This window comes from Schistocerca serialis, chromosome 2 (assembly GCF_023864345.2).
Source record: "Schistocerca serialis cubense isolate TAMUIC-IGC-003099 chromosome 2, iqSchSeri2.2, whole genome shotgun sequence".
Lineage (NCBI taxonomy): Eukaryota > Metazoa > Arthropoda > Insecta > Orthoptera > Acrididae > Schistocerca > Schistocerca serialis.
The window spans coordinates 142,233,296-142,259,678 of NC_064639.1; the positions used below are offsets into that span (position 1 = coordinate 142,233,296).

A 26,383-nucleotide genomic window follows, 5' to 3' on the forward strand; every position below is an offset into this window, starting at 1 on the left:
GTCAGGAAGTAATAAAGAATGTTGAAAAAGAGATGTATCGATCTTTGGTACCAGTCTTCACCACTAGTCCAATGCTCCATGAAGAATGGCCTCGGCCAACTTGGACTTACACCACCACTGCCAAACAACAACCAAGCTTCCAATCAATGCAGATACACCAACTACTCTGCCAAGTACAACGCCCATTAGAAGCACAGATGTATGGTGGACGGAAGTCAACACACCAGTCTGATTTCACTGTGGACGCCCTGGACACGTCTTACGCCACTGCAGAGAATGAATATGAGTGTTCGACGATTATTACGCCGCAAGGCATAAGTCATCAGAGCAGTCCTATTCACGCCGATCAACTGCAGACGATCATTGTCGAACTTTGGCACGAAGCTCAATCACCATGCCCTGGACGTGGTCACTCCCCAACTTGCCGTATCTGTACCCCATGGCTCTAAGAGGTACCAGCAGCTCGCCTACAGACGGAATTCAGAAGCACTAAGTAAGGCAACCATCTATGGAGGGACTGTGTGGACGATGTGACACGTTTCCCAGAAACATTTCTGCAGCTTACCCGGAACAGCCTTGGCAACATATGAGCAGAATCGGGAACTGCCGGAGAGATGGAACCCTTGATGAACAGAACTTGCGGATCACAATCGAGACGATAGAGGAAAAAGTGAAAACAGTCATGGGTCAGTTTTCAACAACTTACACGACATTTTGGACATGATCAATGTCGCTGCCTCTTGAGTCACGCAATTGCTCATATCTATTCAAAAAGCTCGCGAACTAAAGAAACGGAAACGTTGTAGGTGTGCAGGTTAATTCACATGATGGCTTACGCCGTCTAGTCACCGTAGAAGAGTGTTGGGGGTGTATCAATGGACTCCCGAGACAAAGGAGCAAAGAAATCACTCGAAACATTTCGTTTCGTCGCCGCCGAAAAAGGCGAAGACCCCACAGATTATGTTAGTAAAACAGCTCTGGACCACACTATTAAAATCTCATGACGAGCTTGTGGGAAGAGGTCAAAACCAAGTGTCACGAAAAACTGCCCGAGTTGTTTTCCGTCCACTACAACGCCGCAGCTCAGTCTGAGCTGCACAGTCTCACTCAGTGCTTCTTTGGGCTTTCAAATTATGCCTTCCATCGGAAGAAGAAAACATTGTATAGAAGGCATTTTCAGAATGATGACTAGACGATTTTTGAGATGGAAATTTTCCTGAACGCCAAAACGGAAAATTCTACATCCAGAACCTTCACCAAGTCTTCTATAGTTGTCAAAATTGGCACTGTAGCGTGACTAAAAGAAGGACTAACAGTACCACCAAAGTTTATGGCCGTACCTTGATTTTTCCTAGGTTATAATCATAACTTTATGACTCTGTTCTGTGCAGCTAGACATATTTCAGTCTATACAGAAAAGGCAATGTCCTGACTCACTGACTGGCTCAATCACGCACTGACTCATCATCGCCCAAACCCTAAGGACAGAAAGTTGAAATTTGCAGAGAGTGTTGATCTTATACTATAGGCGTAGTTTAAGAACGGATTTTTTTAAATTCCATCCCTAAGAGGCGAATTACGGGATGAATAGTTTTTTGAAAATATGTGGTTAATAAGGCAATTTTGAGGCTAGTCCTACTGAGATTGGCATTTGGTTTCTTGATCACAAATAAAGAAATACGTGTTTCAGCATTTTTGGAAATATTACCACTACGGTGGTGAAATAGTGTGTGAAAATTGTTTTTGAAAATAAATCATCATTAAAGGAATGCCGAAGTATTATTAATGCTAAGTAATTGAAAATTGGTATTTGGATTCTCAGTTAGAAATTTAAAAAAATACGTTTTTCATTGTTTTTGGAAATTCAGCTCCTAAGAGGGCAAAATACAGTCATCGTCACCCAGCCGAAACTGCTAAGGGCAGAAACTTGAAATTTGGAGACGTTGCTGATCTTATACTAGGCGTCGTTTAAAGAGGGACTGTAGGAAATTCGACGCCTAAGTAGGAGAAGCAGGGGATGAAAAGTTTTATGAAATTATTTCATTTCATTTTCAAAGCTAAATCCATGAGGATTTGTATATGGTTTCTCTTTAGAAATTAAAAAAAAACGTGTTTGACTGTTTTTGGAAATTCAGACCCCAAGGGGATGAAATATGGGATTAAAATCCTGAAGAAAATATTTCATTATATGAAAAAAAGGTATATCTATAAAAATTGGTATTTCACTTCTCGGTTGGATATAAAGAAATATGTGCTAGTTGATGGAAGTTTCTATGGAAACATCGCCACAAGAGCGCAAAAAGCACGGTTAACAGAAACCTTGGACTCCAGCTACCAGAATCGCTTTTAGATTCAGAAGTACATTCGGAAGAAATTATGCTTCTTCTATGGCCTTAATTAGCGTGAAAACTTAGAAGGTATGCAATTTGTGAACAACATAAAAACTAGATTAAAGAAAAACAAAAAAGTCTGTGCGGCCCATACAGCCTACGTGAGGGGAGCAGCGGGCGCTAAACCAGTATGTTATACACGGTGTTTCCGTAAGAGCATGCAAAAATGTAACAGGATGTAGAGACTGCCCCATTGAACAATTTGAGGTACGGAACCTGGGGTCGGAAAAGCCAGCTTTAAGGAGACATGGACGTAAACTTGTCTACCGCTTTCTCTAATATTACTGTTTTCCATGTTATTTACAACTACCATGCAGACAAGTTTACACGCACTGTGCTTTTTATTTACGTTACATTTTTTATTTCCTGCAAGGAAACAAGGACGAGCCTGATTACTAGAAAGTCCTGATGCAGGTTTTGTTTACTTGTTCGTATGGTGGCTCTGCTGTATCGTACTTACATCGTCCCATGACAGAACGTGCTATGAATTAACGACAAACCCATTCATTTCTCAGTGCTGTTCGGAGACGTACAGTACAATACCATGGAGCAGTACCGCTACTGTTTCGCAGAACTCACTGACATGCACCTCGTATTTGGGGACGCACGTTGCAATGCTCTCGCTGCTGAAAGGCTGTACAGGTAACGATTTTTTAACAGGCGTCATTCGTCATGACTAGTGTTTATTTCTCTCTGTCCACGAATGCGGCAGACTGGTTCACTGGAAAGAAGAAACGCGGGACCTGACAATATCAGGACCAGTCGCATACCAGATTTTGAAGAGGAGGCGCTGAAAAGTGTTGCAGCGGACCCCAGTACTCATCGTACTGCACGTGAAATGGCGCTGCACGTACTATCGTGTGACCAGTACTCCACGAACGACAATTACATCTATATGACCCACAAGGAGTCCATGCAATGCTTGTGATTGACTTTGCACTAAGGATCGCATTGCGTCAGTGGTTGCTCCAACAACGGGCTAATCGACCAGATTTTCTCCAAATCGTGCTGTTTACTGACGAGACCTCATTTGGTCGTAATGATATTTCGAACAGCAGGAACAACCATGAGTGGGACGAGGAAAACCCGTACGCTGTAGTAGAGTCACATCATCACGTACGTTTTGCTGTGAATATCTGGGCCGGCATTGTAGGCGAAAATCTCCTTGGGCTATATCTTCTACCCGGCCGTCTGAATAGCCACCTCTACCTGAGGTTGGTGCCTAGATTTCTACCTAAGTTGTTGGACAACGTACCCTTGCCTGTTTATTATAAGGGGCAATCAAAAATTTTCCGTCTGAGGGTATTGCTGCAGTGTGTATGCAAAACAGCACGACTCGAATGTGGGTATATAGCACTGATATGTGGGCAAGGGGATTAGTGTAGCGTTCGCGTCTTTCCTACGTGCATGTGGCAAATATTGAAACGTGAACTGTAGCGACATTATTATCAAATGCGTCCAAACAGATGATGCTGCTCTTTTCTAGGCTGCCCAAGGACAAACATCAATAACATCCATCGGAGAATGAAGAATGTCTGTCGAAAACCACTATTGTGTAATGGTACACCAAGTTCCTTGCAAGGGGTGCTGCTGTTCCTTGATAATGCACGTCCCCATATCGCAAATGTCGTAACGCGAAAGTTGCGCCAACTCAAGTGAGAGATACTCGAACACCCGCCCTATAGTCCCGATCTCTCTCCATGCAATTATCGCTTCTCGGTCTCTTAAAATAGGTCTTGAAGGGTCGACGATTCCTGTCGGACAAGAATGTGCAGCAAGCAGTTATGGACTTCTTCATGCAGCAGGAGATAGGTGTATTACCAAACGTGTATCTTCAAACTGGTGCGTCGCTGGATTCGCTCATGGCGATTTTGCCTGACTAGCATACCGATTCTGGATCGTACGGCCTTCCAGCAGAAACGTTTTGATTGCCCCTTTTAACTCGGCAACATACAACCGAACGGACCATGAGAAGATCTGTGAGTGCAAACCTATAAGTGCAATGAGTAGCGAAACTGAAGTCGACAATAACATTAGTAAATCTTAAATCGCAAATACACTCGACATCAACAAAAAAAAAAAAAAAAAAAAAAAAAAAAAAAAAAAAAAAAAAAAAAACACTGCACGAAGGAATTACCTGCATGGGACGGAAACCGATAGATGTGATGTACAAACAGATGTCTACAATTTCAGAAAAATTGGACGATTTGTTCAAGACAAAGAGCTTCACAAACTGAGCAAATAGGCCTACATTTGACCCTTATGCAAGCCGTTATTTGAATTCTCATTGATTAACAGAGTTGTTGGATGTGTTCCTGAGGGGTATCATGCCAAATCCTGCCCAACTGACGCGTTAGATCGCAAAAATCTAGAGTTCATTGGAGGGCTCTGCCCATAATGCTGCAAACGTTCTCAATTGGGACGAGATCCAGTGACCTTGCTGGCCAAAGCAGGCTTTCGCAAACACCAAGATAAGCATTAGAAACTCTCGCCATAAGCGGTCGGGCGTTATCTTGCTGAAATGTAAGCCAGGATGCCTTGCCATGAAGGGATACCATATGGAGCGTAGAATATCTTTGACGTAGCGCAGTGCTGCAAGAGTGCCGTGGATGATGAACGAAGTGGTCCTGCTATGAAAGGGAATGATACCCCAGACCATCACTCCTGGTTGCTGGGCCGTAAGGCTGGTGACGGTCAGAATGGTAACCCATCGCTTTTTCTAGGGTGTCTCCAGACACGTCTTCGGCCTGGAATATCATTGACTGGGGTAGAATTGTCTTCAGTGATGAGTTCCCCTTCGAACTGAGCCCCAATGACCAACGAAGACGTGTCTCGGGATGCCATCCTGACACCTGTGGGATACCAACCTGGATGTCGCCTACCTTATGGCCCGACAACCAGAAGTGATCGTGTGAGGAGCCATTTCTTTTTACAGCGGACCCCTTTGGTTGTCATCCCTGGCACCCTTACAGCACAGCGGTTCGTCAACGATATTACACGCCCCGTTCTGTTTCCCTTTATTGCAAGCCATTCTGGGCTTATATTTCAGCATGATAATTTTGGTGTCTAGGAAGCCTCAATACTCGGTTCGGTAGGCAAACATTCAAACATATCGTATTAATGAGTTTTATTGCAATAAGAAAATTACAGTAATTAACTTTTGCAATTTCACAGATGTGTCTCAAGCGAATGGCGACATACGAAATAATCAATCTTGTTAAGAATAAACTATCCCAAGGCTGTGCTACACAGAGCGTACGAGCGAATTGGCTAGATTTGACGCTTCTATCCAAGTCACTAGTCTTGAAGCTGCTATTGAACTGGGCCGTCATCAGTCGGTCGCGGCGCTTATGTCCTCTTCACATAGGGGTCGCTACTGTCGCGTTGTCGTCCTGGACACGGGTCGGTCAGCGTGCAATTGGCTGACGTCTTCTCACAGCCATCTCTTCTCTATTCGTTCCCGACTGACGATCCGGCGCTTTACTTTGCACCGTAACAGTAATGTCCGCCAACATTAGGCGAGGTTTTCCAATACCTGTCTCCGTGCTTGTCAAACCCTACCTTAGTCGGAAATGCCGCCAGATCTCTCCCCAACTGAGAACATTTGGTGCGCTGTGGTCAGGGCTCCCCAGTCAACTCGATATTTTGACGATCTAACGCTCGAATTGGACAGAATTGAGTACGATATCCCTCAGGAGGACATCCAACAACTCTGTCAATCAGTACCATGCCGAATAAGTGCTTGCATAAGGGCGAGAGGTGAAGCAAAGCGTCACTGACTTTCTCAATTTGTGAAGCTCTTTGCTTGAATAAATCATCCAGTTTTTGGGAAATTGTAATCATTTGTTTGTCTGTACATGTACAGTACATCTATCGTTTTCTGTCCTGTTTTGATAAATCCTTCGCAGTTCTCGCTTTTTTTAATTTGTCTTAGTGCGTGTAAAATTAAAAATATTCACAATAGAAAACTGACGGTGCGATATATGCCCCACTCTTAAGAAAGTAAAAAAAAGTAAAGCTTACGTAACTACTGGTGCAGATAAGGCAGACGTAAGCTAGAAGCAACTTAGATGACGGCTCCTAGAGAAGCGATACGTACATGTAGACTAGTTTCAGGCATCGCAAGTGAGTATCGAATATGGGCGTCCGCAGGCATTTTTCCAGCAGGAGGGCTAGGCTCTATAAATGCCATTTTCGACACAAATGAGTTGTATTAGGTGTGATTCCATAGGGTAATAGCTGAGCCCAGCGACTGTATTCGTTTCATGTAGTAAAGGGCACAGCAATCAGCCGCCAATGAAGTGTATTGCACACCTAGATTTCGGTCACTGGGTGGACATCTTCAGATGCTCACACATATTCAAAACCATCTTTATTTTCCAAAAGGCCATCGCATGAAAAAAAAATCCTTATACACGGTGAGCAGCAGCGGAATTTCAACTTTCCGCGCCCGTGGTGACGGGCTGTACGGCCACAAAAGCGTTATAGGCACTCGTACAAGCAAAGAATGTTCAAATGTGTGTGAAATCTTATGGGACTTAACTGCTAAGGTCATCAGTCCCTAAGCTTACACGCTACTTAACCTAAATTATCCTAAGGACAAACACACACACCCATGCCCGAGGGAGTACTCGAAACTCCGCCGGGAACAGCCGCGTAGTCTATGACTGCAGCGCCTGAGACCGCTCGGCTAATCCCGTGCGGCTCGACAAGCACAATATACAGATAGTCTCTACTGGACTATTCTTGTCAGAGGGTGAGTCCCAGTCCCACTCACAAGTACACACAATATAACCACCCCATTGATCAAACAGTAGCGACACTATTAATAACAAAATTTCAAGACACAAATGCAACTCAGTCTAAAACAACCGAGCTACAGCCTCAATTAACATGAAATGGCACTAAACGTGTCCACCCAAAAATCTTACACAGAATGTAATCTTTTAAAAACAAGAACATTAGCAGATTTAATTCAAAGCATAACGCTGGTCAAGTTCTGGCTTCAGTTAATATCAAACCGGAACAGAAGGTGCCCACTCAAAATTCTTACGTAAATGTTCTATTACTTAGAAACAAGGCCATTAGCAGATTCAAAACACGATGCTGGTCAACCTTCAGCTTCAGTTAACCTCAAACTGGCATTGAAGGTGCCTACTGTACTCAAAATTGTTGACGTAAAAATTTAGTTACCAAAGCAAATATCAATTTTTCGAAACACAACTGCCAGTCAAACTCCAGCTTCAGCCACAACTAGTTAATTCAAGGTACCAGGTTTGATGACGATGTTTGGAAGGTGAAAATGCCTGACCCCGCCGGGAATCGAACCCGGGACCTCGGACTCGGGAAGCGAGAAGGCGACCGCGAGCTGCTGACGGACACTGTTCTGCGTTCAGATCCAGTTACTGTTAATACCAAGGAACGAGATGGGAGCCAACTCCTGCCACACATAAACAAAGTATAGACAATCTTGAGATACAACTAATCGCAGCTCATATTGGCCCACTTACCCAAACGGCTGATGGTGGGTTGAGAGACACAGCGGTTTTAACTCGACAGTCACCGCCTGTCCCCCCATAGGCCACAAATCTTCATCAGCTAGTCGTAGCCGACAGCACGAGCAATCTTAAGGCTTCTTCTTAGAACGGTACTGACCTAAGAGAGAAATTCAGACGGCCCCCAGCGCCGTCGAAGACAAGCACCTGGTCGCTGCTTCGCCAGGCTGTCCGCTCGACCTCCGTCTACGAAGCCATATTTTCAAGTCGCTGACCACACACCGACGCCGTTCCAGGTCGCACCACAACGCCACCAGCATTTCGGCGGCTCAGGTGTCAGTTTACAGTCGCGCGCTCTCCAGACGTGGCGAGCAACCACGGGAATTTAAACTTTTCGTACGCATGGTGACGGGTTATTCCGTCACAAAAATATTACAACCATTTGTATATGCACATACCCGCAGCTGATCTATTCATGTCGAAGGTTGACTTCACACTGAGGCCGCTATTTTACAGCTGTATTTACAACTGTAAACAGCGACAACAGTGTGAACTCAACCTCTGACATGAATAGTTCAACATGCTATTTTACTATATTAAAAATATGGTTCGGATTGTTGTTATTCTGATTGATTATTACACTGAAATAGCATTTATGTTCAATATTCTAACAAAATATCTGTTATTTTTATGTGATTAAAGCTGAAAAATCGTTAAACATTAAGATTTCATCACGTGATCGAAAACGATCTGTTACTGGCTGAAGCTGTGCCGACGTCACAGACTAGGAGTAAGACGAAGCTAAACGTGTGTCACAGGGATTGTTAGCCGAAATGACGAGGTTTTTACGTACTTTTTCACAAAACAGTTTAGATGTTTAGTGATGGAAACGCAATTACAACTTTTAAGTAACAACAGAAAGGAATTAAGTGAACGCTGATAGTGAAACCTTGCGAAATTTGATACGTCAATACTCCGCCCATTTAGAGCAACGATATGTGCAACGACGGACATTGTTGTCTCTGCTCCAAGCAACATCATTAAACTCGCTCAAGACTAAGGAATTGAGGAACTTTTGCAAATTAGTGCGTATATTATAACTAGATTGTCGACTATCTGTCACGAGCTACAACTCAAGGTACAATATTATTATTCTTGAGAAATCTTAGTGCTAATTTCCTGTATAAAAGACACTCAGATATCAGGCTCAGCAGGCGCTCGGTGGCGCAATTGATAGCATATTTTACTGAGGACACAGAGGTCACATTTTCGAATCCTGGAACAGTCACACATTTTAAAAGTTTTACCCAAAATACGAAAATAGCGTTAGCAAGAACTGATTGCAGAAGGTGTTTCGATGGTGGAAAGCGTTATATATAGCTTAACATTAGTCTTAGTCTGAAAACGGACAACAGAGGATAAATGCATTTACTTAGTGAAAAGCAATTCAGTTTTTTGGAAAGACTTCCTATTTGTGAAGATATCACCATAAGCCCACAGTATATCGAGGATTAGGACGATGAAGTTTCCTATACGGAGAGATATATAACATGCGCAACATGCAGGTAACACAAAAGTAAGGCCTGTGATGTTTGTGAGTGTAAACTAACGAGTGTCTGAAACAGTCTTACTTCATCTTTATGTAAGCTGATGAAACTTAAAAAGTTTAAACACTAAGGATACTAGCTGGACAGTACAAATATAAATAAAGAACATTGTTCCTAATAAAGTAAAACGTGTGTGGTCACATAAATTAGAAAATATCTTTTTGAACTTGACGTGTGTGAACAGCGATTGCAAATGCAAGCGCATGTGAACAGCAAGGAAAACACAATAATATTCTGTTTATGATCCGTATGGTGAAGTTTTGTAATTATTATTTGGTTTTCATATGAGAGGACTGTCGAGTCGTTTTACAAATAAATATTATTTCTGGTTAAATTGGAACCAGCGATCTATGGACACTATCTTACAAAATTCGACAGTCTACCGCTCTAACGACTGAACTACCGCATAAATAATGTAAATAGCTTTAATACAACAATTTTCATTGAGAGTTTTATTTCGTTGAAAGACGCTGTTCTTCCTTGTAACAGTGGGAAAGCATATCTCCGATGTAAATAAACGTTAATTTCACACTGAAAAACATTTTTATTTAAGTTAGGGAACTTGTGCATCAGGTGGTGACAATTTGCCAGTACAGCGCAACTACATTTTACGCATCTTCTCATTCTTTGGCAACACTCAAAAAGAACTTTTCAGGAGTTTTTATAGAGGTATTTGTACACTACGGTACTACACACCATTTGTAATCCGTTTTCCGAAACGTAAATTTCAAAACAATACGTCACTGTTCATTATCATTATGACAGTAGGAGCAGCGAGCTAGCCTGTGAAGTCACAGGCATCACCTAACTCGAATGGAGCGTTTTAGCGAGCTGTCAAATTATTTGAATTTCATTTCCGTTTTCATAAGAGAACATTGAAATTCAAGAGGGGAAAAAAGCATGTTACGTACATAAAATGACATAATGAATGATTTAAGACAGTTTCCAGAAAACAGTCAAATACTGTACCCTATTGGACTATGTGCATACAAGTGGTTTAATGTTTTAATTTACATTAACTGCACTGAAGATGGCCACACAGTGACCAAAATCTAGATGTGCAATAAATATCATTAGTGACTGACTCCTGTACCTTTTACTGCTTCTTACTTTGCACCGTAATACGGAATAACACAGGAATTGCAACATCGTATTTTTCTGCCGACTCCGGGAAAGCAACTTTCAAATAAAATTTCTTCCCTGTACGGGAATATACATAATGGATGTACGAATACAGGTTGCAGACAGATGGTTGACGACATATGGAAGTTCCCCAGATAGCACAGTAAGCCAGGTTCAAACTTGTTTCCAGATGTAAAGTTCAAGTATATAAGCTTGATCAAAGCTGGAATATTCAGGCCTGTTAGTTGGATTCAAGCTTGAAACAAACATCAAAGTTGGCAGAGTTCAAGCTATATTTCAAGCTTGACTTATCAAGTTTGGCACCAGCTGTATCTACACACATGGAATACAGCCTGGTATTTACAGCTTGTTTTAAGCTATATAGTTATTAATCTGAATTTATTGAACCTAATTAATTAAATAAATATCAGAATGGAAATGGTGTGAAAAAATTATCAAGACATTTATGTTCAAAATTTTTTATTTTCAAAGTGTTTAAAATTGTTTTATTTCAAAATTTAATTATTCTGACGCCCCTCCGGCCCCAGCACACAGACCAGAGCAGGATCAAATTTCGCTGACTTCTGTTGGTATAATGATCCTGTAACAGGTAAAAGAAAATGTTAGCCACACCTAAACATAACAAATGTAAAAAGTTGAAACTGATCAACCTAAATACGAAAAGTATGTTACGCTTATTATGAATATGCTTAACTTTTGCCAAGCATGAGTCACAAGAAATTTTGTGTCCATCACCACAGAAAGAATTAATAGCTTCAACAAAATCTCTCAAGACTGATGGCGTAATAACAGACTGCAACTCTGATTTTACTGTTGCCCCAACTTTAAGACTTCTTTGACTTGAATTTTTTGAGCATGTTTACTTTGTGCAAGAGTGTCATACTAACGGGAAGAAATTTCATATTACCCCAATTGAAGAGCAGTCAAAGGTACGTAAATATAAAAGACTGACACCTATGTAGTGTCTGGTTCTTGATGTACTTTTTCCCGTTCACCATGTCATTACTATTTGTATTCACAAAGAAACTTTTCGCACTTCACGATTATTCATTCATGGTGTGACACACGCGAGTACTTACAAGTAAACAAATGTAATAGGGCGATATATATTAAAAGGCGAGATTTTAAAAATAACATTAAGTTTTAATTTATTGGTGCCACTTACTAGAGAGCTAGTTTAAAATGATCTCTTTTTGCTGAACAACTTGTAATATGTATTCTTAGCTGGTAATCCATTTCACTTTCATCCAGGCTCAATTTTTCTACATAAAAGAATATGATATTTCTTTATGTTACGTAATAGTATTTAACATTTGTAATATTAACGTACGTAATAGTATTTAACATTTGTAATATTAACGTACCACTAGAGAAAAATGCACCAACATACCTGTAATACACTGTATGTCCTCTTCAGACCTGGTGTAGCAGTAAGGCACGAGACGCCACACACTTACCGAACTATTTTCCAGTATAAAACAAACTTCACAACAGTCAACAATCATTAACGCGCGTCACAAAAGTAAAATGCCCGTAAACCGAGCAGAGTCAGTGCAAGGCTTATAAACGATTGTGGCGCTTCCCGTGGACATCTATGGAAGCTATGCTGCACGCGCATCTGCTGTACAGCCTTCCAGGGAAATTACAGTTTATTTCAAGCTTGGGAAAATTATTTTAATTCAAGTTCAATTTTTACAGCTTGATGTAAACTGTGTAACAGGTTGATTTTTCAATCTTGAATTTTCAACTGAACCTAAACTCAATATCCACCCTGAAATAAGCTATGTAACAGGTTGATTTTTCAATCTTGAATTTTCAACTGAACCTAAACTCAATATCCACCTTGAAATAAGCTTGAGTGCTAGCTGGGTCGGGTCTGTCCCTGAGTCATGTTTGGATAGCCAGATTGTAAGGTGACCACTCATTATAAGTGGGAAATCCAGGTTCGAGTCCTGCTCTGGCACAAATTTTCATTGTCATCAATCCATTATTCAGCTGAAGGTTATCCATATCCGCAACTGCAAGTATGCATCTTATAGGTGACACTAAAAACTCATCATATCCCAGAAAACTGATGGTTTTTCCAATCAGTATTTGAATAAAAACACTGTACTCCAGATTCCAGGGGGGAGGGGGGCAAGTGCCCTCACTTTTACCCCTCCCCCACCCCATGCTCTTCCAGGACGCCTATGACGTCAAACAGGCTGTATGAAACTTCTATTAAGTGAACCAGCAGTGAAAGGTAGCGCAACATATAAAAGTTCACAGCAGAGACACAGTAACTGATCAGAAAATGGGGCAAAAAAGCTCTGTTATAGAATTTGTTAGGTTCACTTAACAACTGACATGGATCCGTGAGAAATTTCGTGCAGAAGCTACATTTCATCTTATACATAGCTTCTCCCGACCTGTTCCTTCGTTATTTGACGAGTTCCAATGTAACGTTCAGGTTTGTGTTGCAGTATAAAGGGGTTGGTAGTTTAGTTTCTTAGTACTTTACTGTTCCCCTTTTTTATTTGCTTTTCAACAGATTACCTGCTGGCGACTTCATAATTAGCGAAAATGGTTATAATACCATATGTGTAACCTGAGGCTGGTAAAAACCGCTAAAATAATTTTATTCCAAGGCAGTCGCTATGTTCAGGCAATATGCCTATTGGTTGAGTTGGCGTTAGGTTGATCCTTGACAGTTGCAGTCGGCTGGGCGCGGCGGTTTCACAGGCCTACCTCAACCAATATCGTAAGGCCATTTTGTAAACCTCTGTGGCAAACGCCTCAATGTTGTCTCAGCTTTGTATACAGTTACTGCTTTCGCGTGTTGCCGTTAGCGCTTCACTGTTGAAAGGTGGCAACAATGCTGCGAGCAGTCAGGGATCTTATTACGCTGTCTCAACTGTAGCCTATGAAACAGTTGATGACAAACTGAGGACAGTGACTCAAATATTGTCAGTTGAATGAAAAACCGAAAACCTGTTTAGACACCCAACAATACATCCGCTACCATGAGAGGCGTAATATCTCCATCTTCAGTGGTCGATGAACTGAATGATTATTAAAGATTTTTTTTTTCTGGAAGTGTACATAAGTTGCAGCTAAAAGTAGTAGCAGAGTCTGAGAAGAATGAAACTATGTGAGAGGTAATTGATGATACTGGCTATAAAACGTGCAACGAGATTACAACAAAATAGAAATCAGCTGAAAGACTGTTGACTCAGCATAAAATTTACAATATGTTATAAATTTAGTGTGTACCTGAACTGTGTCGTCTAACAGTCCGAAGACTCATTTGGCGCGCTATTACTTCAGCCATAATCAATTATTATGCTACCGAAATAGCAGATTTCATCCAAACCTTTTTGTGAAACACCAGTAAAGCCCCGATTCTTTAAAGTATCGAGCTGCCATATATGAAACTGCTTCAAACTTCTGTTTACCTTACAAATGAGTTAGTGTGTTAGATATATGTAAACCAGAAATAGCTTAGGACAGGTTTGAAATCATATCTAAAGTTTGTTGAAAGTCTGTAAGTGCTCTCATTATTGAACACTGGATGAGTACAGATCGGTGGTTTACGCTTCGTTTGAAGCGAAAGCTAATTTTTCAGGCTACTCAGTGTTTACGACGTCATATCTCCTGAACTAACTGTCCTACAATGATATAATTTTGCAGGCACATTCAGTGATATACGTGCGTATCGTCAGCAAAATACGTTGCGAATAGGGTAAGTGGAAAAGAAGTAATACATTAAAACGTCATGCCTTATTCGAAAGTTTTACTGCAAGAACAACGAAACTGTAGTAAGCGATACCTAAAGTTTGTCCTTCCATCATTTTGTGTGCTGTTTCGGCGAGAAAAAGTTTCTTGAAGGATTGACACTGTGTGTTAAGTTTGTTGTCTCAAGTACTGGAAGAATATGAAGGGCTTATTCCAATAGCGGTACAAGCCTATTTTTGTTCATTTTGAGATACAGAGTCCTAAAGTAGCGCTGAAAAATCTGCAGTTGAGATACCATAAATATTCCAGCATATGGCTTCTTGCTAGAGATGAACCTTTCTGTTTGCCCTCTTTAAAGAAAAAAAAACTGAGTTAATGGATCAACAGCGAACTGAAACGGGTGTCTTTCGATGTCCGCGCCAAGCAGATACAACGAAAGAAAACAAACAAAATGAGACAAAAAAAAAAAAGAAAAAAATGGATAGAGCGTCTGCCATGCAAGCAAGAGATCCCGGGTTCGAGTCCCGGTCGGGGCACACATTTTCGGCAGTCTCCATCAAGGTATGTCAACAACACCTGTCGGCAGCTGAGGGTTTCAATTAATTATCATTTAAAATCAATTATATATAAATTCCATCTAAATGCCAACGTTTTGCCAGGCAATAAGTTAAAAAACTTCTTTTACGTCTGTGTTGTAAGTACCTTTCGGACTGCAGTTATACTTGGAACATCACGCTGTTTCTAACTTTCTGCGTTGACGTTATCAACACTGTTAGCTTCCCCACCAACTCAAATGTCACATTGTAATTTGAAGCTTCAAATGGTTCAAATGGCTCTGAGCACTATGCGACTTAACTTCTGAGGTCATCAGTCGCCTAGAACTTAGAACTAATTAAACCTAACTAACCTAAGGATATGACACACATCCATGCCCGAGGCAGGATTCGAACCTCGACCGTAGCGGTCGCTCGGTTCCAGACTGCAGCGCCTAGAACCGCACGGCCACTTCGGACGGCAATTTGAAGCTGTGTTACCTTCAAGAAGAAGCATGAAAGTTTTAATTTAACTTTTTTGCGAATTCTAAAACCTTTTTTTTTCAGTATTGTTCCTGAAATAGGCACATTAGCTTCACGCTGCTGCATCACCAAGTTTGTATGCATTTTTCTATGTCCGTAACCTTTCAGCCCTGAATAAGGGTGCGTTTCTCACTCATTGGCCCGGCTTTCGAAGCACTGGATCTTATGTGCCTTTCACTGGCCAGTATGGTAATTAAGCAACAATGAGGGCTTTGGGGCCGGCCGGAGTGGCCGAGCGGTTAAAGGCGCTACAGTCTGGAACCGCACGATCACTACGGTCGCAGGTTCGAATCCTGCCTCGGGCATGGATGTGTGTGATGTCCTTAGGTTAGTTAGGTATAAGTAGTTCTAAGTTCTAGGGGACTTATGACCACGGCAGTTGAGTCCCATAGTGCTCAGAGCCATTTGAACCATTTTGTGGACTTTGGGATGCTTACTTTAAGTGCATTATGCCTTCCTTGCACTACTTCAATCGTGTTTGTTTTCTCCAAAACTGAAAAACACATTTTGAAATGATAATTAAATCGAGACCCGACGCTGCCGAAGGCGTTGATATACATCAACGGGGTCAGTAGAAAATGAGTGCCCTGACCGGGACTCGAATCCGGGATCTCCTGCTTACATCGCAGACGCTCTATCCATTTTTTTAAAATCTCATTTTGTCCGATATTGTTCGTTGCATTTGTTTGGGACGGACGTCCCATGACACCCGTTCAAGTTCATTGTTGATCCTTTCACTCAGTTTTTTATTACAGAGGGCAGCTAACCCTCTGACCGAACACGCTGAGCTACCGTGCCCGCATCCATCCGAGCCACCGAGGGCACAGAGAATAGTGCGACTGCAGGGACTTATCCCGTGCAGGCTCTCCGTGAGACCCACATTCCCAACTTAATGTCCACACATTACATTCGTAGTGCTCCTGCCCATTACACTCAATACTCGCGGCAGACAAAAGTTACCGAGTCCCGTAAGAGTTCGAGCAATACGTGTGCATCTGTCCGAAAGAACAGATACCATCTTCATAAAACACATTTTGTTTTGTGACGAACTCATCTTTTTCGCATGCACTAAAATTGGAAACTACCCTAAAAAGTTAACTAAGTCCACCCTTTGCAAAACGGTCCTAGTTTAACTCATTGTGCTCTGCAACTGTTCACACTCCCGTCAACTGCAGCTATATGCCACTGCTATGGATTATTGATGTTGGACGGCGGGCCGCACCCACTTCCATTATCTGAAATCAACAGCCACAAGATCATGAACTACCACGAAACGTTTCGCGACCATTTCTTGGTTTTTATAAGTGCAGCGAAAATGACTGTGAGGGAGTAAAAATAATGGCATAAAAATGCAAAAACGTATAAATGGAAAAATTGAAAGCCGGTTAACTTTACATGAAAAATCGAAAAAGTGCACAATGTACACTGACGCACCAAAGAAACTGGTATAGGCATGCGCACTGAAAGACAGAGATATGTAAACAGGCAGAATACGGCGCAGCGGTCGGCAACGCCTATATAAGACAAAAAGTGTCTGGTGCAGTTAGATCGGTTTCTGCTGCTACAATGACAGGTTATCAAAAGTTAAGTGAGTTTGAACGTGGTGTTATAGTCGGCGCACGAGCGATGGGACACGATTCCTCGGAGGTAGCAATGAAGGGGGATTTTCCCGTACGATCATTTCACGAGTGTACCGTGAATATCAAGGATCCGGTGAAACATCAAATCCCGACATCGCTGCGGCCGGAAAAAGATCCTGCAAGAACAGGACCAACAATGACTGAAGAGAATCGTTCAGCGTGACAGAAGTGCAACCCTTCCGCAGATTGCTGCACATTTTAATGCTGGGCCATCAACAAGAGTCAGCGTGCAAACCATTCAACGAAATATCATCGATATGGGTTTTCGGAGCCGAAGGCCCACTCGTACCCTTGATGACTGCACGACACGTTGCTTTTACGCCTCGCCTGGGCCCGTCAGGACCGACATTAGGCTGTTGATGACGGGAAACATGTTGCCTGGTCGGACGAGTCTCGTTTCAAATTGTATCGAGCGGATGGAGGTGTGCGATTATGGAGACAACATCATGGATCCATGGGCCCTGCATGTCAGCAGTTAACTATTCGAGCTGATGGAGGCTCTGTAATGGCGTAGGGCGTGTGGAGTTGGAGTGATATGGGACCCCTAATATGTCTAGATACGACTCTGACAGGTGACGTGTGACACCTACTAAGGAGACTGCCTACACTATGGTTGTCTGTCCTCTTTTAGAATATTGCTGCGCGGTGTGCGATCCTTAACAGATAGGACTGACGGAGTACATCGAAAAAGTTCAAAGAAAAGCAGCACGTTTTGTATTAACGCGAAATACGGGAGAGAGTGTCACAGAAATGATACAGGATTTGGGCTGGAAATCATTAAAAGAAAGGCGTTTTCCGTTGCGACGGAATCTTCTCACGAAATTCCAATCACCAACTTTCTCTTCCGAATGCGAAAATATTTTGTTGACACTGACTTACATAGGGAGGAACCTTCACCACGATAAAATAAAGGAAATCAGTGCTCGTACGGAAAGATATAAGTGTTCATTCTTTCCGCGCGCAATAAGAGGTTGGAATAATAGAGAATTGTGAAGGTGGTTCGATGAACCCTCTGCCAGGCACTTGAAACGTGATCTGCAGAGTATCCATGTAGATGTAGATGTGTCCTGTCTGATCACCTGTATCCATTCATGCCCATTGTGCATTCCAACGGACTTGGGCAATTCCAGTAGGACAGAGCGACACCCCATATGTGCAGAATTGCTACAGAGTGGCTCCAGGACCACTCTTCTGAGTTTAATCACTTCCGCTGGCCATCAAACTCCCGATATGAACATTATTGAGCTTATCTGGTATGCCTCTGCAACGTACTGTTCAGAAGAGGTCTCCACCCCCTCGTACTCTTACGGATTTATGGACAGCCCTGCAGGATTCATGGCGTCCGTTTCATCCAGCACTACTTCAGACATTAGTAGAGTCGATGCCACGTCGTGTTGCGGCGCTACTATGTGCTCAAGGAGGCCCTAAACGATATTAGGTAGGTGTACCAGTTTCTTTGGCTTCTTCAGTGTATTACGTATAGGGGCGAAAAACGTATAGAGATGAGAATCGTATAAATTTCCAAATCTAATCCCCGGGCATAGCCTAAATGGATCACATTCCATCATCGTTGTTTTACTTCTTTGATGTCAATTTTTCAAGAGATTACGTATTTCGTTACACTGCTCAAACTAGTCATTGGCCGTTTATGGTTCAAAATGGCTCTGAGCACTATGGGACTTAACTTCTGAGGTCATCAGTCCCCTAGAACTTAGAACTACTTAAACATAACTAACCTAAGGACATCACACACATCCATGCCCGAGGCAGGATTCGAACCTGCGACCGTATCGGGCCGTCTGTGGAAGATTTACAATATTCGTTGGCAGAGCTCAAAGTTCTTTATTCTTCTCGCTGAATTTTAATTCTCTTTCCAAATTTGTCTTTGATTTCCTTTACTGCTTGCTGAGTGTACAGACTGAATTATATGGGAGATAGACTACGCACCCCTTTCTTACTCCATTCTCACTTTGTGTTACTTTTTATGTCTTTCGACTCTCTCGTAACTACTTGTGTTTCTATACAAGTTGTAGATAACATTTGACACCCTACATTTTGTTCCTCCTACCTTGAAAACTTCATAGACAGAGGGGGGTAATCGAAACTAGGAGTAGGACGCAGAAATTTGGGACGTTAGTTGTTACCGGCAGCGCCACGGGAGTGCTGACGTGGTCCGGCCAGCGCTGGAGACGGCGGCAGACACGTATCGCCTCGTAGAGACGCGTTCGCCTGCGACTGCCAGCAGATAAGGAGCGCGCCGTCAGCGACTGTATTGCCGATAGATAGCGTGTTGACGAGGCGTTCCCGAACGTGCCGGCCGGTGGCTACGCAGTACCCGCGACGTGGTGTGCTGTACCGGCAGCTGCGACCGAACCACTAGGTAAGTCGACCGCGCTGAATGGCAATAGTACCCCACGTTACTTTGAATCACTTACAAGCGATCTGCAGTTGTCTGAAAGCTGGCAGTAAATGCTCTGCAATGCTGGTCAAGGAGTGTTTTTGTGTGATTTTGGTCGGAACCTACAACCTTTGACGATTGGATAGTGCTCGTGGAAATTCTACATCACTGCGGCCAGGATGAATGTATTTTCTATCGTTTCCATTAACATTTACATATTTATACATACTTCGCAAGCCACCGTACGGCACTTTGCGGACATTACCTTGAAGCACCGATATTCAATCCCTTTCTTGTTCCACTTGCAAATGAAGCGAGGGAAACACGACAGTCTATGTGCGTCCGTACGAGCCCTGATTTCTCTTTGCGACACTTAAGCGAGTGGTGGCAGTAGGATTGTTTTGCAATTTGTAGCAAATGGCGGTTCTCTAAGCTTTTCAATAGTGATTCGCGAAAAGTATGTCTTCATTCATTTACACATTCGTGCATTGTGTTCCATAGATATCATCAAGAAGGAGAACTTTCGGTCACATGGAACGAACGTTCACATGAGAAAAAAGACATTATATTCTATTAACAATAGGCTGTCACTATACTGCTTAGTGCTCTTCACACTTTGAATCACTTACAAGCGATCTGCAATTGTCTGAAAGCCGACAGTAAATGCTAAACAATGCTGGTCAAGGAGTGTTTTCATGTGATTTTGGTCGGAACCTACAACCCATCTTAATTTAATCTGGTCTCCAGAGATTCCTGTTTAAGTTCACGGAGCATTACCTTAATACTATCATACGGATCGAACTTAAGGTAACAAACCTAACAGCGCACTTCTGAATTGCATCGATGACCTCATTTAACCTGACCTGGTGGTGATCCCAAAAGCTTGAGCAGTAATCAAAAACGGGTCGTGCGAGTCTGTATGCGCTTTCCTTTATATATGAACTATACATTCCTAGAATTCTCTCAATAAAACTAAGTCGACGATTCACCTTCCGTACAACAGACCTTACGTGCTCCCTCCAGTTAATATCGCTTTGTAACGATACACTCAGAAATTTAATAGGTGTGACTGATCCAAGCAGTAGGCCTACACCTCTGTTACTGCATTCGAATATTATAGCAGTTTTTACTATTCATTTGCATAACTTACATTTTCCAAAATTTAGAGCAAGCTGCCATCTGTCATACCAAACACAAATTCTATCTAAATCATCGTGTATTCTTCTACAATCATTCATAGACAACACGACACTTTCCCATACACTACGTCGGCATCAACAGCCGAAGGTTGCGGCTCACCCTAGACCGTTTACGCATACAGGAAACAAGGTCCGGTCCTATCACATTTCTCTGGGGCACACTTCCCTCTCTCTCTTTTCTTTTTTTTTTGTTTCTTTATTTTTTATGTACAGTGTACTGAGTTGTTTAAAATGTCGACTGATAGTGTTATCGCAGCGAGCCTGCTGGAAGGTTAAGTCGATAGACTCTTAATCGGGACAACACAGATTAAAACAACTCTCTATCTACCTTGATTCTACAGTTCTCCGTTGATTCCCTGAAAATGGTGGAATACCACTGAGATCCCGTCAGTGACACCGCTACGATTTCGACCTAGTACTTCTAAAACTGACATATGTGGTGTCATAGTAACATTCGCATACATCATTTGTAATAACTTTATATTGTTTTAAGAATTACAGCAACCAGTCATTTTAATGTATTTTTATTTAAGATAATAAGCGTTTCGGGCTTACAACAATCTTCAGTTAGCGCAATACATTTTTGACTCTTCAGTAATTGCATCGCTAAAACATCGACCACACATTGGATACTGAAGCTGCCCTGTGCAAATAACAATTTTGCTTAGCTACTACACTTCTCAATTGTATATTTACGTTATACTGCTGGTTAGGTGTACTTAGCTTCTGCTTCGTTTGTTGTTACTCCGATTTTCGCGTTTATAGGTGTGGCACAAGCACTTTTCCACTTGCTTCTGGCAGAAAAACAGTGCAGTATCCGCCATGTTGATGCCCGACATCTTTGTTTACACCCGAAAACTATATCTATGGTCAAAGCTCTATTTTGATTACAGTTTCTGAAAGTACTATTCCTAGTTTAAACTTCTGTGTGACTAAACAAGACTGAAATTGTTTAGCATGAATGTGCTAAGCATTCCGTAGGGTTATTAAACAAACATAACGCAGTTTATATAAAAGAATTAAATAGTAGCTCATTAGAGGAAGAAGGAAGGAATCAACTTGAACCTGAAGTTCAAATATATAACGAAGACTCCAGTAAACAATTGAATTTTTTAGGGTGGGGGTGGTGAATGGACTTTGTTCTGTAATAGCTTCACACGGCCACAAGGGTGCGGAAACTATTATTGAATCCCATTTACCTCAACATGTATGTTAACTACAAACAATAAGAAGAGTTACGGCGTGATGAAGTACGGTAGCAGCTGTATCGACAGAAGTCGACTGTCCTTGGTCGATACCGACAGTTTCGGCGCAGCCAATCTAGGCAACCATAGTTAGCAGACAACAGTACGGTCATTGCGGCTATGTACTAATAAACAAGAGCGCACACATAGCGTATACAGTTAGAGATCACAGGAATCTGACATGTGATTAAACATGAAATCATTTAAATTTATTGTTCTATTCAATGAAGATCCTCTTTGCACTTAGTGTTGCAAGCTCGCTAATGGAAACAATTGAATATAGGCCTGAAGTCATACAGACTATTTCTACTTTTTGCGAAATAGCTAGTCCTGTCAGCCATTTCAGCGTAATTCTTCTCACAGTGAACAATTAATATTGGTTGGTTAAACGGAAGAAGGAAAAAAAAGTAAGCTAGAGAAGAGGAAGGTAAATAAGTGAACTAGTCCCTAAGGATTTGGAATACATATTTGTGTACTAAGAAAAAACAATTTACTGTCATTTTGAACAACGATACTGGTAGAAGAAAATATTTTTAATGTTATCTACAGAGAAAACAAGTTGTTCTGCTTTGTTAAGATTGAACGGATAGCCTCTGTTGTCAATAATCCGTTAAATTTAAGAATCTTTTAGTTGCGGGAGGTGAGTTTGCTATATTTAAATACAACATTGTAGAATTACTCAACTGTTTTGTCTTACTCTGGCGTGATACATCACATTTTTAGCTTAAAGAACGCTGATTTTTTGGATGGAGGTAGGTAAGCGTATAGCATCCCGTCTCCACCGAGATTGGAGACAGAGCTTGCCTGTCTTAACTAGAATGCTGGATGAAATCTATCGTGTCCTTGTTTAAGGATCTATCTTGGTAGTTGTCGAACTTCATTCTATATGCTACCTCTGAGATGTCTATATGCCATTTTTGTTTATAATATAATATAAAGTAGTTCCACGCAGTTTTACTCGAATAAGAAGAATAGATGGGCTACTTTAACGTTAAACATAAACATCTCTGTATTCACGAGTATATTGTTTTATAGAGTGAGTAAAAGATTTCCACCGATAGCGCAATCTTATTCCTCCGTCTAGAATCCGATGATTCGAATCCAAGTGCGATACTACGATAGGAAACAGGAGGCAGCGTAAGGGTCGGCAACTCTTACGCCACTTGTCAGCCGACCAAGTCCACTGACCAATGCTAATGTTGCAATATATTTCTAATCTATTTCTCCACGTCTAAGCAAACCTACAGAAATAGTACGTTTCCATTGCACCGAGCTTTGTCGTACAATAACATCGTGTAGGCGTTTTCCACAAAGGAGTAGTTCACTATTGTCAATAGCAACATACAAAAAACGAAACGCACATACAGCTTGCGTTCTATACTGTAGTTAATAGTTACTACTCTATATTAGTGCAAGCACAACAGCAGGTGCAAACCCCTCTCGGCAGATCACAAACTCAACTGAATAGTATGCAAGCAAACCGTCAATGGGCATGGGACATCAGGTGATTGGTGAATGTTGAACGTAATATCCTGGCCAGTGGCCCCGAAAATGCAAGAGATTTGAACGTGTGTTATGCTATTCTGATTGTAGCGGGGAAATAGCACGTTTACAGGTATGAGTTCCTATGCTAAACAACCAACATGGTCCCCACTTTTTACTTCTTTTATGTCATCAGTCTACTGACTAGTTTGATGAGGCCTGCCACCAATCCCTCTCCTGTGCCAACCTCTTCATCTCAGAGTAGCACTGGCAATCATATGCTGCATGTATTCCAATCTCTGTCTTCCTCTATACTTTTTTTTACCAGCTACAGCTCCCTTTAATACCATGGAAGTTATTCCCTGATGTCGTAACGGATGTCCTACCATCCTGTCCCTTCTTCTTGTCAATTTTTTCCATATATTCCTTTCCTCGCCGAGTCTGCGGAGAACCTCCTCGTTCCTTACGTTATCAGTCCATCTGATTTTCAACATTCTTCTGTAGCACCACATCTCAGATGCTTCTATTCTCCTCTGTTCCTGTTTTCTAGCAGTTCATGTTGCACTACCATACAGTTTTGTGTTCCAAACGTACATTCTCAGAAATTCCTCCTTCAAATTGAGACCAATGTTTGATACTAGTAGACTTCTCTTGACCAGGAATGCCCTCTTTGTCTAGTCTCCTTTTAATGTCCCCTTTGCTCCATTCGTCGTCGTTTATCTTGCTGCCTAGGTAACAGAATCGCTTAGCTTCATGTGTCTCGTGATTACCAGTTCTGATGTTAAGTTTCTCGCTGTTCCCATTTCTGCTACTTCTCATCTCTTTCATCTTTCTTCGATTTACTCTCAGTCCATATTCTGTATTTATTAGACTGTTCATCGCATTTAGCAGATCCCATATTTCTTCTTCAATTTCACTCAGGACAGCAATATCATCAGCGAATCTTATCATTAATATCCTTTCACTTTGAATTTTTGTTCCACTCTCGAACATTGGTTTTATTTACAACACTGCTTCTCCGATATATAGATAGAACAGTCGGGGCGAAAGAATGCATCTCTTTCTTGCACCCTTTTTAATCCGAGCACTTCGTTCTTGGTCTCCCACTCTTATTGTTGCCTCTTGTCCTTTGTACATATTGTGTATATTCCTCTTTCCCTATAGCTTAGCCCTATTTTTCTCAGAATTTCGAACATCTTGCATCATTTGACATTATCGAACCCTTTTTCTAGGTCGATAAATCCTATGAATGTGTCTTGATTTTTCTTTAGTCTTTCTCCCATTATCAACCGCGTCAGAACTGCCTCTCTGGTGCCTTTACCTTTCCTAAAGCCAAATTGGTCTTCATCTAATACATCCTCAATTTTATTTTCCCCTTTACAAGTCGTCAACGTCTGTAAAAGGAATTTACGAGTTACACCTTAGTGAATAAAATTCTTCTGGGTACTATGCCGCGTCATTGGTAAAAGCTAACAACGACCTTCCTTAGGGCAATTCGGCCGAAACGTCGTATTACTTTATTATTGTTGTTAGTTTTTAGCAATGACGCGGCATAATACCCAGAAGAATTTTGATCACTATGACACCGGCTGCGGAAGCCTACGTTCTTATATTAGTTACACCTTGTGTAGACCTACCCGATAAATCAGCACAGTTTCTTACTAAAGGAAATAAATTTTCTGAATGAGCCTGTTTATATTTTGTGAATAAAACCGTCTAGATTGCTTAATATATTATTTTATTTATAAAGAGTCGATGTCCCGCCTAGGCATAGCTTTTATTGACTGCTAGAATGATGTCTTACCTGATGATGAAGCCGGCTACCGAAACAACGTTACAAATAATGTAATATATCAATCGATCCGGATGGTTTTATTCACAAAATATCAAAACTGTGCATAGTACCCGGATTTTCTTCTAACAGTCCCAGTAAACTGTATTTTGTCTACGAATAAAATGTGTAAGAGACGCAGATAAGAATTATGGTTAAATATTATTCGAGCTCATGAAAGGCAATTATCGAGAGACGTTGAAAAATGACAGACACTTGAATGTGGCAGATAGACATCAGCCGATTGATAAGCACTGGAAGGAGCTTTGGAGTCTGTCTCATGAGCTAGTGCTGAGCATTTCAAGAATCCCATACATGATACGAAAGACTTCAAAGGCGTTAGAGGCTGAAGAACCCACTACGACAGTTTAGCTTTTGAACTGAAAAGCTTTAATCAGTCTCTCGCAATTTCTGCGCCTATTTGCTTAACAGTGATCAGTTTTACTACTTCTTTAAAAATCTGTTGTATGGTTTTTATACGCCGCACAGGTAGGACATTCGTTTTGAAGTGAACGATTTATGCCAGCCGGTATGGCCGAGCGGTTCTAGGCGCTTCAGTCTTAAACCACGCGACCGCTACGGTCACAGGTTCGAATCCTGCCTCGGGCATAGATGTGTGTGATGTCCTTAGGTTAGTTAGGTTTAAGTAGTTCTAAGTTCGAGGGGACTGATGAACTCAGATGTTAAGTCCCAAAGTGCTCAGAGCCACTTGAACCATTTATGTGTTAACATATAACTCATTATAATTAACAAACTTATGTTCAAATTCTCCGTCTCGCATACAATATGTGATCAAAAGTATCTGAGCACCTATTAACGGGCACTGATATGAGAAGTGTCCACCCTGCGCCTTTATGACGGCTTCAGATCTGCTGGGGCCACTTTCTGTGAGGTGTCTAAATGTTTGCCGAGGAGTGGCAGCCCATTCTTCCTCAAGAGCCGAAACCGGAGAAGATAGTGATTTTGGAGTCCACTTGCGAACTCATACCAATGATGTTCTATTGGCTACAAGTCGGGACTTTAGGCAGGCCAATCCATTTCAGGAATGTTACTGTGCACGAGCCATTGCTTCGAAGATGATGCCTTATAACACTGTGCATTGTCATGCTGAACCAACAATGAGTGTCTCCTGACTGTTCCTCTCCTGAACGCAGTACACAATGC

General features: G+C 41.7%; 1 protein-coding gene across 1 annotated transcript in view; it reads left to right on the forward strand.

Annotated features, from left to right (window-relative positions):
* Positions 1-19,290: 19,290 nt before the first annotated feature.
* Positions 19,291-26,383, forward strand: part of LOC126455467 (uncharacterized) — a 71,539-nt gene continuing 64,446 nt past the window's right edge. The window contains exon 1 of the mRNA XM_050091220.1: positions 19,291-19,445. The gene's annotated coding sequence lies outside the window, so the exon portion shown is untranslated. The remainder of the gene's footprint in view (positions 19,446-26,383) is intronic.